Raw genomic sequence first — 14,764 nt, forward strand, 5'->3', positions numbered from 1 at the left:
ATGACATGTCATATTTGAGTATTTTTGTCAATCTCCCCACCCAAACTTCTGATTTAATATTGCTAAAGGTGTGAGGCTTTAAAGAGTCATGGAATATTCTTGTTAATGGTGACAAACTGCAAAAACAGGAAGATTCATAAGGTCACATTAGGGACAATTTCCTTTTCCTTGAGGACATATGAATTTTTGGACCATCTCATTTGTTATGTAAAGAGGAAAATGCTTTGCTGAAGGGTTTTTTTTTTTTTTTTTTTGCCTCCCATACCATGTATATGGATTTCTCCCAGAGATTATTTATCTCCTCTGTGCCACCAAATCATAAACCAACTTTCTACTTGATATTTTTACTTGGTTGGCTAATAGATAGCTCAAGCAAGATAAGAGCAAAGTTGAACTCAAAATTTGTGCCTTACATCCTTCACCACCTCTCCTGCTCAACCCTCGTCTTTCCTTCGAATTCCCCACTCAGAAAGCAATATCACAATTCACTCAAGTTGTTTAGGTTAGGCCCAAACCACTGGAATTATCTTTGATTCATCTCTATTATATCCCACATTCAACCAATGAATTAATACTGTCAGTTTTTCTTGAAAACATCTTAAATCTGATGACTTCTTACCATGTGTGTTATCTCTGAAGACCAAGCCATCGTGATCTCTTCCAAGGTTACAGTGAGGATTTTCCCTTTTCTGGTCTTTTAAAAGCATAAATCAATCCTCTTCTCTATTTAGAATCTTCTCATGACACTTAAAATCTTAATTCTTTACTATGGCCTTATAAAGGTAGGTACTGACTGATTTCTAACTCGTTCTCTTACCTCAATTCCTAGTTTCTTATTCACCACAACCATAATATGTTTCATTCTGTTCATCAGAGGAACAGATGTTTGTCTGCTTTAGGACCTTTAAACTTGGTGTTCTCTTGAAGAGAACTTCTTATGCCCTGGAACTTCTCATGACTCCCTTACTATATTTATAAATCTGTCCAAATTTGATCTTCTCTGAGGTGTTCCTCAGAACTTTACCTAAAAGTTGGTCCCTCCATCCCTCCCTATCTTCTTACTATGCTTTATTTTTCTTCATTGTACATATCACTTCCTGAAATTATGTATATTTACATAATATGCATATGTAAACATATATATGCATGTATTCATCTTTGTCATTTACTTATACACTGTCTGTCTCTCCCATTGAAATGGAACCAAAAGAGCAGGGATTTGGGCTCTCCTGTCCATTGTGATACCCACATACTAGAACGGTATTGACAAATAATGCTTAACAAATATTTGGTAAATATGTTGAGAAGCCTCAAAAAACAGGCTCCTAGCCTAGTTTAATTAGGTTGAATTGTGCCCCCACCACCCCCAAAAAAGACACGTTCAAATCCTAACCCCGAATCCCATGAATGTGGCCTTGTTTGGAGATAGAGTCTTTGAAGATAAGATTAGGCAAGGTGAAGCCAAACCTGATTATGCTGGGCTCTAATCCAATATGATGGGTGTCCTTAAAAGAAGAGGAAATTCAAACATAGTTACAGACAGACTCAGGGTAGAAGATGATATGCGGACAGAGGCAGATGGATCTATAAGGTAAAGAATGCTAACATTCTCAGCAAACGCTGGGAGCCAGAAGAGGCAAGGAAGGATTCTCCTGTACAAGTTTCAGCTAGAACAAGGCATTGCTGACACCTTAATTTCAGACTTATAGTCTCAAAAATGGTGAGACAATCAATTTCTGTTAATTTAGGTCATCCAGAGGGGGGTAGCTTTTTATGACAGCCCTAGGAGACTAAGATGCTAGTCTTCATGTTTTAAATCTCAGTCCTGTCTGACCTACAGTGATGACAGTCTGGAGATGGACCATTCAAAGAAGAGCCATGGTCCAGTGCATGTAAAAGTTGACCTTCTTTCTCAATTTCCTCCCACTTTTAGTATGTTTATACAGACATTTTCTGTCTTAAATAAGCAACCAGATAAGATGAGGTGACAGTAAAGTAAGCCAAAATGTATCCTAATGGCAGTGGAATAGCCAGGATTGTCATCCAAGCTGGGTTGGAAAAGGGAGTGGTGCCATGAGGGGTTGCAATAATCTATGCAAGTTTTGTTTCTGCACCTCTTAAGGACGCTATCCACCTTTTCTCCTACTTTCTGCCTCCCTGAATAACTCTATAATGTGATCTAGTTGGGCCCTTGGTCCAGTTAGGTGATATTTAAAACCACAGGGCTCAGTGCACTCTGCTCAAATCGAGGGATAGAACTACCCTCATTCATTCATGTATCCACTCAGTTAGTCATCATACAGTTATCTGAGTTTATGCTGTGTATAGACACTGTGATACCAAAAATGCAAAGATGAATAGGACAATATCCCTGCCTTCAATAACTCATGGTTTGGTAGTGGAAACAGATAGAAAAATTTGTGATTACACTTGGACACAATGATATGGCAATGTTGAGAACAGGGTGGGGAGAGAACACAGAGATGGTGGATCTCAAACATTTGGGGATAACAAGAACATTTCCTAAGAGATAATCTGTGTGGAAAGATTTGTTTATGGCCACAAAATAGAGAAGTGAAAAAAAATTCAGAAAAGCGCAGTCATTTCAACACAGCTGATCTGACTCAGAATACAAACACAGATTCTGGGTTTGATTCCTGAGACATTGCATAGTAGGTATGAGAAAAATTAGTAAAGTTTTTGAAGTTTTACTTTTCTCAACTGTAAAATAGAAATAACAATGTACCTGTCTTAAATTTATTATAAAAATGCATTTATAATTGGGATCAGACCATGAAGGAGTTTGGAAACAAGTTTAAAATTTTTGAAATTTATTCGGATATTTGGACAATCCAGTCTTTAGATATAACAAAGAAAGAATACAAGCAGATTCACAGTTTTAAAAGCTCACCCACAAGGAATGGATTGAAAAAAACCCAGACTGTCAAGGGCATCCAGTAAGAAAGCTGTTATTATAACCCAGATGAGAGATGATAAAAGCAAGGTCATGGGGGTGTGGGAAATGAGCATAATAACTATGACCCCAGGGCCATCTCTAGAAGGGAAAAGTAATACAGCACCACCTTCCCTACCAGCGTCTTTCTGCAGGAATGGATTAATGTGGTTAGCCACCATCAAATAATTAACTTTTAGACGATGACACTTCATTTTCTTTTTCCTCTTCCAAAGGGAAACCACGTGGTTTCTGCTACTAAGTGGAGCCTAAATGGAAGAGAAGAGAGGGACCTTTGTTTCTGAGCTGATAATCAGTGTTGAAAAAAGCACTTAACCAAATCCAGAAGGCATTTCAATAGGGTGTTTTCTACTAGGCTCAACAAGATTCTAGGTTTCAAGGTCTTTCTAGATTGTACACATTAATAACTAGAATTTGAGGAAATGAGGACACTTAAAAACCAAACATAGTATAAAATGTATTTAATATATTTTTATATATGGTGCATTATATGCTAATAAATAATATTCTGATTAGGTTTCATAAAATAGGCAAAGAGAAAAGTCCAACATAGCACTGAACTCAAAGTAACTTTTTGCCTTGGCCATGCGTAGAAAGGAAATCCACACCATGAATAGTCATCTTCGGTCAGATCATCTGTCCCAAGAGGTTGGTGTTGCACAAGGAAGAGCATTTGAGCTTTGGAGTCAGACATGTCAAGGTTTGAATGCTGACTCTGTTACTTTCTATGTCTGTGACCTTGGGTGTGATCATCAGCCACCTGATTTATTGTAAGATGTTGCCTAACTTGTCCTTGTTTTTGCCGTTCCCTCCAGTCTAGTCTCAACACCGCAGCCAAAGGGATCAGGTTAAAATGCAATCCAGATCATCCTCACCATCTTTCCTTCCAAGTGAGAAGACCTCCCATCTCACTCAGGGTCAAAGCCATGTTGTCAGTCACTTACAGCACCCTATGTGACCTGATGCACTCCATCATTTTCTCTCTCACCTTGTCTTGATCCCCGCCTGTTCACTCTGCTGCAAACAGACTGTTCTTCTTCACACTTCTCAAATGTACCAGGAACCGTTTCAGCTAAGAGCTTCAACCTGATGTTCTCCCTGCAGGGATTGCTCCTTCCTTGGGTATCTTTGTGGCTCTTTCCCATATATTTGAATTCTTTACACGAATGTTGTCATCTCAGTGAAGCATTTTCATGCAGTCTGTGTAACTTGCAACCTTTCCCCACCGCACTCAGTATTGCATTCCATGTCACTGAATCTTTTTCTTAGATTCACCACCAAACATACTATATATTTTATTTATTCATCTCTTTTAGTATCTATCTCTTTTCACCCAGTCAAATGTAAGCTTTTGGAAGGCAAGGATTTTTGTGACCTTTGTTCCCTGTTATATTCTTAACACCTAAAATCATTGCCTGGTACATGGTAGGCATTCAATAAATGCATACTGAATGAATGAGATAATGAATGAATTAATATAGAGTAGGCCTCTATACAACTCATTTGTTCACCCTAGCATAACCCTCTTAAGTCCTAGGTACTTAAATTCTTTTCAATTGTCTTCCTTTGTACATATTACCAGACAAAGGCAGTGGATTCTTTTGCCTGATGCGCTCAAATGACCAATTCCCGAGACTCTGGGGTTTCAAAGAGAGAAAGAATTTTTTACTAGGCGCATTGTTGGAGTGCTAATGGCCTTTCAGTCCAAACTCTGTCTCCCCAAACTGCAGTAATTCTGATAGTTTTATATTAGAGAAAAGATGGGCAGGATTTGGGATAATGAGCACAGTAGCCCCAGATGATGTATTTAGAGGTGATCTAATTGTTGCACATGCACAGATGGATTATGTGCTTAGTCACAGAATATGTGTAAGAAAATGGTGGAATGAGATATAGGTGATTTGTAGGTTATAGGTTAAAGTCTAAGCTACTATTCATGTCAGGTGGGCCTACTTTTGTTAGATACAGTCTCAGTTATCAAGATAACTTTGGACTTGGGGTAGGTTAGTTCTGGGTTGACCCAAGACCCTTCATTAACAAACCTAAGGGGTTGTCTTTAGTGACCACACGACTCTAAAGTTGAAAAACTGGATAAATGGGTACAAATGAAGGCTGGTCACGCAAGGTTTTCATAATCACAGGGGCAGAAGATAAGGGCTATACAATCATCATCAGAGATCAAAGCAGCTGGACTACAATTTTGAGATTTCAGGTATTCCCTCTGTCTACTCCAATATATAAGAAAGCAAAAAGGAATATCTATATAACAATTCAGTAATCAAAATTATCCCTTAAATCTTAATTTCTCAGTAACACATATGGCCCTATATAAAATTATTTTCTATTTTCCATATCCTGAAGATAGAGTTAAAAAGAAATTCCTACTTCATAGCAATAGTATTCCAATTCTATAAACCCATATCAGGATTTCACATTTCAAATTAGCTTGAAAAATATGCTCTATCTTTGGTTTATTCCTTTACAGAGTAGATGATCAATAAATATTAGTTTCCTTTATTCTTTCTCCCTTCATTTTAGATGCACATAAAGACTATCTTAGCCAATAAGTTGACATACTAGGTAGAGACTCAGTAAATTTTAGTTTAATACATATAAAAGATTAGGATCCTTATCACACTTATCTCCCTCCAGAAAGGCAGATGGTCCGGATGCCTTAGTCAGCTATTCCCACGCCCAAGTTATTTTTAGGGAAAGTGTGGACTCAGTTGTAATGGCCATGATTTTGTAATATCCACCTCTGGGTTGCTTCCATCTCAGAGAAGCAGTGAACAAAGGAACAGCAGGCCTTGGGGCTGCTTGGGTCAGGTTTTTTTTTTCTTGTTATAGCTTGCTTTCCACAGAGATCTTTTGGTGACCACGTGCATGCTTCAGTTTATTTGTTTAGGAGCTCCTCTTGTAGGGCCAGACCAGAGAAAAAGGGGAGGGTGCTGGCAGATGTGTTAAGGAGGGCAAGCGCCTTGAAGCCTTGGGTTGGGTTTCAGCTAATAATTATAAAGCAGGAAGCATGATCTGGGGCACTCCAGTTTCCCTTCTCAGACCACAGAACCCTGGGGACAAGCATACTATAACAAATAAAGGTGCCCTCTCTGCACACGGGGGAGTAGTCACAGATTTTCAGAAAACTTTTCGCTAGAGAATCTGACCTAGAATTGGATCAGATTTGGGGTGTGTGTGTGTGTGTTTGGGCATGTGACCTATATAAAACTGGATGACGAAATAAAATGGCTTGTAAGTAAAATCCCAAGCTTCTGAGGCCGGGGTGATTATTTTCCAGACTCTGGTCAGTATGGGATCCCCTTTCCTTTAGACTCAGTATGGAAATTGGGTAACAATGGCTATAAAAACTTCCTTCCTGAGCTGCAGTGAGGCTAAAAGCACAGATGGAGCAGATAATGAGAGGAACCCTTCAAGGTGCTTTAAAAAGAGAGAGAAACAATTATCTGGGTAATACAAAGGTAGCAGACACTGGGAAAAAGGGAATTATAAAAGAAAAGGAAGCCTCCTTGAGATGTTTGTAATTAAGAATGAACAACTGAAGACATGTGAAAATATTGTGGCACAGTACTATCAAAGAATTAATATTTTTGAGTGTTCATATGTTACGTGACTGCCTCGCCCCCACCCCCATCCCCACCGCCCCACGGCATTCTACATAATTATCTCAATTTATCATAATAGTAATCCTTCATGATACTTATTTTCCCAGATGATGGAACTGAGAACACAGGAGGCGAGTGATACGTAGAGTGTGCAAGAATGAACAAACTAGATTTGTCTGACTCCAAAGGCTGCCACCTCTATCCTCTAGTACCTGGACATGGGCACAGTAATTCACAAATGTGAAGTTTAAACCATTTAAAGCCAAGAGACAGACAATTCTTTGAGCTTTGGTGCAGAAGAGGCACATTTGGAGCTAAATGTGCTAGTAAATGTGAAATGAAATGAAGTTTCACAGATGATGTTATGAAAATAGAATCTTTTTGAGGTTTCTGGTTTGAGACAAAAGGACACAGACTTATTTCTGCTAAGTACAACCAGAAAACCCTAGAAATGAGACAGCAGACAGCCAGAAGAGAACTCCAAAAGATGGAAACAAGAAGGTGGGCTGGATAGGGGACCCCAGGACTTGAGGAAAATCGCAGAAATCCGGCATCTCCCAACCCCTCACACAGTGGTGGAAGGTGATCCAGACTCGGCAGCTCTGGCCTCCACCTCGCAGGAGCAGATGGACACTTTCTTCCCTGGTCCGCACTGGCAGGGGTCAAGGGGGACACCGCCAGCACTGGGCAGCCAGGGGAAACCTTCTTGCCATCTCTGCCCCCACCAAGCAGCACTGGGCATTGAGCTTGGACCCGCAATTCAATGAAAATAAAGAAAGCTAACATTTAGAATGAAAAAAAAAAAAAAACAGTGCAAAGATAAAGGAAGTAAAATCAATTGTCACTGCAGGTTTTCTTATATTAGGTGTAGATTAGTAGATTTGGTGAGCAAATATTTAAATTTCAGTTTCTTTTAAAAGGAAGCTGACGTGAATAGAGTTGATACATATGCTGTCGATAATGTCTTCTAGCCTAGATGAGGAAAGATATGACTTAGATAAGTATGTATGTATCAGGGGAGACTCTTGAATGTGGAAATGAAAAGGTCACCAGCAGATCAGAGTCCAGCGTGAAGTAGATAAGAAAACTTCAAGGAAACAGTGAGGTTGGGAACCTACCTTGTACTGTGGAATTCAGATCACAGCACACCTGACCCTTAGGTCTTCCTCAGTTTACTTCTTGCAAGGTGGGAAATCCTGGAAGGACTGTTAGGTTAGTCCTTTTAGTAATGCTAAAGTCTATTTTACAGCTGAGTAAAGAAAGAGGACAAGAAACAACCAGAAGTTTCAAGTGGGGTAGACTGGTTCCTCCTCCTTTGCTCCTACCTGTGCTGAAGGGATAGCAGAAAAGGTTTGGGTCCCAGCTCTGGGCAGGTGATCTTGACTTGAGATCTCCCTTTATCCCTTTATATCATATGAGAAAATGTGCACCTATCAGAATACAGAATTTTCACACAACCCCCCAGTATACAGAAAGTGGGCAAAAAATATTAATAATCTTTGTTTCTCTCGATGTTTAACCTTGTCTTTAAAAGCAAGTCTAGCCATAAATGCCTAAATCTCACCAACAGACTCTCATTACAGTGTTTTCCAGTATGAGAGGCTGATATGGAAGAGTGAAACAAGCGGCGATCTGGGGTCCAGGAGTCCTGGGTTTACACTACTAATGCAATGAACTTAGACGCTGTCCCTACTCTGGACTCTGGTATCATCAGCTATAAGGTGTAGGGATTTGCAAGTGCATTTGGTTTCCCAGTTTCCCACATTCAAGAACAGTTGCACATTGCCATTCTAATGTAATAATAATATTTATGGTAATGACAATGACAATGATACTACTAGTGCTTGTTACTTACTTGCCTGGCACTATTCCACTATTCCACTATGCATTTTAGCTGATTTAATGTTCTAATTGCCCTCTGAAATGAGTACTATTATTATTATTCCTGTATTTTGTAGAAAAGTACTGAGGCACAGAGAAAGGGTAAGCCATTGTCCTGATGTCCCCACATAGTAAATTGAAGAAGGACTCGCGGGGCGGGCCGCGGTGGCTCAGCGGGCAAAGTGCTTGCCTGCTATGCCGGAGGACCTCGGTTCGATTCCCGGCCCCAGCCCATGTAACAAAAACGGAGAAACAGAATACAATAAAACAAGAAAATGTTTAAAAATGTTTCCCTTTCTTCCTTCCTTCCTTCCTTCTCTCTGTCTTTCCTTTAAAAAAAAAAAAAAAAAAAAAGAAGGACTCGCGTGCAATTTGGCTCCACATTCCAGTTCCCTCCCCACCGTGTCACATTTCATGTTTGCGTGATGGGGACATTTGACCATCTCCACTGCTCAGATTCTTGAAGAGGAAATTAGGAATCCTAGAACAAATTTTCTGTGGGTAAAAAGAATAAGGACTCAAAACAGTCACCTAAAACTAGAGGCCTCTAACCCAGTTCCTCAAGGGTGCCTGCGAGCACACCATTTTGGTGGGCTTTGTGCCTGTGGAAGGGAAAAGAGGAATCTGACAATGGTGCCATGATTAGTAGGCATGGAGACTTCTTGGATATTTGATATTTTATTACTCACCCTGGTCCTGTCTGTGCCCTAAGGCATGGAATTTGAATTTCCTTCCTGCTGCAGCATGTGCACAGCCAGTTTATATTACATCTGCGACAGAAGACGAGAGGCAAGCACCTTGGATGTGATCTATTTCCTACGGTTTGTTCTCTTTTAGCTTTTAGTTTAAGATTGGCAACTTTTGCCCAAAGCAATTGGAAGAGAAGGGAAGGTAAAGAGAAAGGGAGAGACACGTGACTTGGACAATAATTTCCACCTTGTTTTAAAAGTCCTACTTCGGGTCACAGTGGCTCAGTGGCAGAGTTTTCACCTGCCATGCCGGAGACCTGGGCTCGATTCCCGGTGCCAAGAAAAAAAAAGTCCTACTTCATCTCCTGGATAAGTATGCCAAATCCTGATAGGACAGAGCAGGGAAGATGGGGTAGGTGGGGGGTGCAGGTATGCATTTCAGAGAGGTGGAAGTGAAATAATATCACCCCTGTTTTTATTTTAAGAGTGTGTTCAATCGTTTTCTGCTGTATATTAAATACTGTCTTGGAAATAGAGACTATGCAATAAACAGCACCAGCCTTAAGTGCTGCTTCCTGATATATGCATCTCCGAGTATGGGGAAGCTGGTATCTGTTTGCAGACCCAGCATCACCTTCTCTGAACCACTGTTTCTGCCTGTGGCTTGGCTGTCAAGGGATTCTGCCTCTATCTTAGCATATGAACATTTTCTCCCTCATTATTCATCAGTAGAGTTGTTGAAACCACAAGTCATTTGCCACTAAAACAAGAGAAAATATATTACTTTTAATCAGAGGGAAACTTACTTTAATAAGAACATGCAAGTTAGAGAAGAGACCCAGCTTGACTTGGCTTTAGGTCCTCAGTACCATTCGCAGTGTCTTTCCCTTGTCACTTATCCTTTTGGTTGCCAAGTTCATCATGTCTGTAATGAATGCAGCCAAAAAATGGGAGTTCAGAGACTGGGGCTTGGATGTCCTTATTTCCTAGCCCCCAAGCCCCAAAGCTTCTTGATTTGAGATTTTAGGTCCTAGAAACCCAGAAGAGCAACCTCTCAAAGCGATTACTGGACACAGGTATTAGTCACTCCAAGTCTTCAGGTTCTAGGTTCCTTTAACTTCCAGCAAGGTTGGAAATGTGTTAAAAGCCGAAATTGTCACTTCACAAAGTGGGAGGGTCCAAGACAAGATGAAAACTCACTGGGAGTATTAATATTGGATGGGTATTATCTTTAAGCCTAAGTTTAATTTGACATATTACAAATGAGGTAGACCTAATTTTCTGCATTCAATATGCCACAATAGATGAATGCTCACCCCATAACCCGTCAAAATAAGTCACTTCCCATGTTTACAAACAGCACTCACCAGCTCTCCCTTCCCTACCCCCCATGCCTTTAGAACAATCCATTGGCTTCTAAACTTATTCATTAGAGTCAAGTCTATAATATTCAGCATGGCCCACAAGGGCCAACCCCGGTTCTTTCCTTCTCGATGCACAAACCCATCCAGCAAACCTCAGACACAGTGGCTTTCTTTTTGTTCATCCAACGTTCAAATCTGTTTCCCCCTTTAAGACAATGGGGTGTATTGTTCTCTCCCCCATGGAACAAGGCCAGCCACCCACCCGAAACTCAACTTTTGCTAAGTTAACTCCACTAACCTAGCAGCCCTATGAGGCAACTGTTAACTCTGGTTATCAGGAAACAAAAACCCTAGAGAGACAGTATGGCAAGCCCATGATCAGGAGCACAAGACAGGGGCAGTCAGTATTTGAACCTGGTTTTCTCTAAATTCTTCATCTGAACTAAATAACGCGGACTCCCTTGCCAACACTCATATTCAAAAGTCTGAAATTGTAATGAATGTTTTATTAAAACCACTTATCTCCTCTCAGAATGTTGGAAATCCAGTCTTAAGCCACACTACTCCTGTTGCTTTTATGCTGTCTTTCTTCAGAATCATGCTCAGAACTCTTATCTGCGTCCTCATTGGTGTCTGGCAATCTCTGCATTTGTCCCTTGATGATTCCAGCTCATGCTGCTCTCTTTCTGCCTTCTCGAGTCTCCACTCCTTTGGCAATTAATCACGCATTGTTTTGCAACATGTCTTGAATCTCTGTCTGGTATTATTTAACTCTAATATTGTTATTAAATTCTTGCATATGTGTCTCCAATTCTCCCAACCAGGATATCAGTTCCTTGAGGTTAAGGAAGCATGTTTTACAAACAGTTGGCACTGCTAGCTTTTGTGTGCACATCACAGCTTGTGAAGTTGCTCAGCACACATCCTCATATTCACCTCTCACAGCAAGTCTGTGAGAAGGCAGGGGTTTTCCTACAGGTGAGAAAATAGAGGTCAGAGGTAAGATTTACTTGTCTACAGTCTCATTGCTTCAAAGGACAAAAGCAGGTCTGATTTAATGTCTTACTTTTTCTTCCACACTAGGCTACCTGCCTTTTACATACTTCCATAATACATGGCACAGGGTCTCATACTCAATACATACTTAGTAATTATTTGTGGATCGATTTTAGATTTTAAAGGAAATCAAACAAAGTAAGAGTCCTTCAGGATCTGAAGCCACATGACAAACATCTGTATGAAAAGGAAACAAATCAACTCAGTGCCTGGCTTTTTCTAAAATGTCAATGTTTGGGATTGAGGAAACAAATCTTTGGAGCTGAATTGACTGAGCTTTTCCTCGTTTTTTTTTGTTTGTTTGTTTGTTTGTTGATTTTTAACACTTATAGCTGTAAGGGTAGGATGCAACTCAAATCTTGCAAAACCTGAGGAGTCCATGTATAAATTAAATAACTTTCGCAGGTCTCCATTTTGTTTTGCAGGGCTGCGCAGGCCTCTGTGTTCACTGTGAAGGAGAACTAGCGTCCCTTGGCCTTGGGCCCACAGCAGCCGAGGAGGAGCATGGCTGGAGGCTGGGAAGTCAGACACATGTGTGGCGCAGGATCCTGGGCAAAGAAGGGTAACAATAATAGTCATTTTTCATTTTCCAGTCCTTGGTGTCTAGAGGACATTGGGGAATTTAACAAAATATACATAAAACCCAATTCTGAAAACAAAGCAACACATCTCCTGGCCTTAACAAAGCAGGGTCTGAGGGAAAATAATAATAAACGCTTTCCTTCCTATGCCACCAACGTTACAAACCAGCAGCAGTGACGCTGGGAACAAAGAAGTCAGAGGTTATGGGAAGGGGAAAAGGTGAAACTAGAGCGGAAGTCAGGAGGAAAATAAAGGTGCATGGCGTCTCTAGAAATTGCTCCTGGATGAGGGAGAGGATAGGTCTGACATAGGATGCCAGTCACCCACCCACCAATGACACCCAAATCCATTGTCATCAAGGGCAAAATAATACCTCATCTGAGAGGAATTAATTGCATCAACATATAGGAGGAACAAGACTGTTATGGTCACAGGAAAGGATACTTGCTTAATGAATGCTGATAACGTGTTAATGAAAAGATGCTTGCAATGTATTACCTAAAATAGGTTATTATTAATATGTATATTATGTTCCATTTTATTACAAATATGTATATATATGTGTGCCTACATATGCATGTTAGGTCATGTGTTAAAATATGAAAAATTCTTTTTTTCCATTCTCTGTGGTGATAATATAGACAAATTTTATTTCCTCTCTAAATTTATCTGAACTTTATAACTTTTCTAGTAATGACCATTTATTACTTCTATAATAACAAATTATTAAAACTACCAGCAGTTAAAGGCAAATACACACTCATTAAACTATTCATAAAAGTAACTTGTGCATAATAGTCTAGGAATTTGCTGAATTGGCGATATGCAAAAAAGATTTATAGGTAAAGAGGGATTTCTACTTTGAGGAAAGAATACTTTATCAGGTATTACTGTATATGGACAGAATCTCTCTTAGCCATGTATGCCTTCATTTCTACCTGCAGCTTAGGATTGAAATTCTGGCTCCAAAATTACTACTGATGTGACTTGGTCAGTTTACTTTCTCCATGGAGGTTCCCCTATTTGCAAAATAGAGGTAACAATAGTATTTTACTTCACTGAGCTTGTTATTAAATGAGATAGACCATGTAAGTTGCTTGGCATAATGTGATTATTTAGTAAGTGTTAGCTATTATTGTCATCATTGTCAAATTTCCATCCTCATCATCAGAACTTACACTCTTTCCTGAAAGAACCTCAGTTTCATGTATCCAGCCTGGATTTTCCCTCTGTTTTTCCTGCCCATATATCTCAATGTCTGTTCAACATCCTACTCTTGAACATATCAACCCTACAAATCGAATATTTCTGACATTAAACTTTTAATTTTTTCTTCCCAAAACTAATCCTCATGTCATTGTCCTTATTTCTGTCAATGGTAATACCATCATCCAGTTGCAAAGGCTAAAACCTAGGGTCATCTTTATACTATCCTCTCCCTTCTATCCTATTTATATCCATTTTTGTAAACCAAGACTTATCAATTTACTAGTAAAATACCTCTTAAGCCTATCCTCCTCACTCCATTTCACCAACATAGCTCATCACCCACATAGATCATTCTAATTCCATCTCTCACATGGACTACTACAGGAAATTCCTAGTTGGCCTCCCCATGTTCATTATGTTCTCCCCCTAATCTATTTCTTCCTTGGAGGCAGAGTGGTATTTTCAAAATGAACATATGATCATATTATCCCCATGCTTAAAAAGCTTTCAATTGCAACCCACAGCTTTAATGCATAACCGTCAAAATCCTCAGCAGTGACCTGCATGGCCTAAGCCATGCCTACTTTTCCACTCTCATCTCATATTGTTGGTTCCTCAAGCTTGCCTTGCTCCCGCCTTCTGTAGAGTACTTGTAGCATTCTTCTCCCCACCTTCCTTATAGGACTCCAGTTAACTCATTATTCTCCCCTCTTCCCACCCACATTCCCAGCATATATTCATCCTTATACTTAGCTGGGAACAATAAATCAAACAGATGGAAAATTCCTCAGTTTTCTGAAGCTAAATGTGCCAATTTGAACCAATCTGTACCTGAAGTCTTTTATTTCTTTCCTGTTACCATGTGTTTTAGGATACCTTAACCAGGGCTCTGTTTGTTGTTTTCATTTTCTTGGGAAATATCCTATGGTTATCCCCTCTATTGTCAGCATCTTTAATTTCTCCCTTTAGCTGGCTTGTTCTCAATAGCACACAAACATGTTCTTTGGGCTTATATCTTAAAACAAACTAAAAACCTTTCTATAACCTCAAATTCCCTTCATCTGCCTTGATATTACTGGCTCTACTTCCTTAGATCTCATTTTCTAATCTTTTTCCCCCAGTCTTTAGTCCCTCCCGCTCAACAGAAAAAAAGATCTGCTCAAGTCAATGATACCTTCCCAATTTTTTTCATATCTGTTCTCATCCTATATATATAATATATTTAGTGGTTCTTATTTAGTTCTATGAAAGATGTTTCATTTAAACCCCTCACTATAATTCATGGAAGGGATTTGGTGCACATTCAATATTGTTCTCTTTCTCCCTTAATAATGTACGTGTAATCCAGTTGATATTAGCCATGGAAATTTAGCTCACATAAGAACTGAG

General features: G+C 39.7%; 1 long non-coding RNA gene across 1 annotated transcript in view; it reads left to right on the top strand.

The window, feature by feature from the left end:
* The window catches only part of LOC143686482 (uncharacterized), a 182,304-nt gene that overhangs the window by 23,009 nt on the left and 144,531 nt on the right, over nt 1-14,764 (top strand). The window contains exon 2 of the long non-coding RNA XR_013177185.1: nt 11,990-12,146. This is a non-coding gene — a long non-coding RNA (uncharacterized LOC143686482). The remainder of the gene's footprint in view (nt 1-11,989; nt 12,147-14,764) is intronic.

Source organism: Tamandua tetradactyla, chromosome 6, assembly GCF_023851605.1.
Source record: "Tamandua tetradactyla isolate mTamTet1 chromosome 6, mTamTet1.pri, whole genome shotgun sequence".
NCBI lineage: Eukaryota > Metazoa > Chordata > Mammalia > Pilosa > Myrmecophagidae > Tamandua > Tamandua tetradactyla.